Genomic DNA, 1,515 nt, shown 5'->3' on the forward strand with positions numbered 1-1,515 from the left:
ATATATATATAATCCTCACATAAACTCAATGTATACACGAACCACCCCCGTCTACAAAGCATAGCAACCTACAACTACCACGATTTGCAATGACGGGAAGATAGCTCAACAGCATATAGCAAAATAATATAGTAATCATATACATGCATATATTCATAGTGTGATATAACTACATGCATAGAAAACAATAGGTGAAGGATGATCAACATGTAAGTTGCCTTGGTTCTGGTTCAGAAGGTCACACTCCTGACAATAGTTCGCGTCGCACTCCGGACAATCTACACGTTTCACACAATTCAACAAATCAATCACCGGAACACGAATCGAACCAAAATAAAACCAACAGCAAGAAAATCATTTCAAAAACACAACAACAGAAGCTTAACAGCACCTAAATTGCACTACGGTCACAACACAAAAAGAATCACTCGAATCCGATAAACGGTTTGTGAGTTATGGCCTCCAGAAGGTTTAATTCAAATTCAAACGAATTCAAATTTGAACAGAGCAAACATGTGCAAAGTTGGTACTGTGATATTGTGCTGATTTTTGTGAGTGCACAGGAAAAGGAATCACCTAATTTGGACTTATAGAATAAAAGATATAGCTAGTTGAAGTTTTAGCTGAAATCTGAAAAGAAAACAGAAAACAACAGAAAACTCCTGCACTGTTCGTGCGTGTACTGTAGCTTGTGCCCACATGGCAGCTCGTGATTGGCCAAAGGCTCCTGTGCGCGTGTGTGCTCACCAGAAGCAGAGGACGGCGGCGGCGGTCTCGGGCGTTGGCGGCGGCGCTCCTCCGGTGGGTCTCTGGCGAAGGTGAAGTGACGGGCGGGTGCGGTGTCGAGCGGCAGAGGCGGCGGTGGTGTTCAACGGCGACGGGGCTCCCTCCGTAGGCGACAGCAATGAGGTGAACCATGGTGGTGCTCCGGCGAAGTTGGGCGGCGGTGGCGGCGGCGGCGTTCTGGCGATCTGCAGGTCACCCCGATTGGTCAAACGAGTGCTTCATGGAGCGGCGGATCAAACAGAGCAAGAAGTGAGGCTCAGCGCGTTCTTACGGTGGCGCAACTGCCCGGCGAACGGCGAAGCTCTTCGGCGAGATCCAATCGCCCCAACCAGGGCGTGCGGCAACGGGGACGATCGGGACAGGGGATGCAGGGCTTCCCTGGGGTCTTTTGCTTGCGCACGGCAGCTCGGGCGCGCTCGAGGTGGACCAGGACACCAGGTTGATCCGGCTCGGCCTCGGCTGGGCGTGCGGGGCACGTGCGGTCCGACCGGAGGAAGGAGATAGGTGCGGGGCGGGGCCCGCTGTCAGTGAGAGAGGCAGTGGGTCGGGTTTCGGGCGCGGTTCGGGCGCAGCGGCGGTGCAAACCGCTTCACTGGAAAGGTGGGCTGCGGGCGACGGGAGCTGGGCTGGCGGCGCGGGCGGTGGTTGCTGGGCCGCGGGCTAGCTGGGCCGTGCTGCGGCGCTATGCTGCGCTGCTTCTTTTTTTTGTTTTAAAGAAAACAAAACTGC

General features: G+C 53.6%; 1 long non-coding RNA gene across 1 annotated transcript; it reads right to left on the reverse strand.

The window, feature by feature from the left end:
* Positions 1-221: 221 nt before the first annotated feature.
* On the reverse strand, positions 222-1,196 carry LOC119367612. The gene is made up of 3 exons (XR_005176362.1): positions 1,058-1,196; positions 748-971; positions 222-278 (listed from the first exon to the last, which is right to left on the reverse strand). It is a non-coding gene; the product is annotated as an uncharacterized LOC119367612 (long non-coding RNA).
* Positions 1,197-1,515: the final 319 nt, after the last annotated feature.

Source organism: Triticum dicoccoides, chromosome 2B (assembly GCF_002162155.2).
Source record: "Triticum dicoccoides isolate Atlit2015 ecotype Zavitan chromosome 2B, WEW_v2.0, whole genome shotgun sequence".
NCBI classification, from domain to species: domain Eukaryota; kingdom Viridiplantae; phylum Streptophyta; class Magnoliopsida; order Poales; family Poaceae; genus Triticum; species Triticum dicoccoides.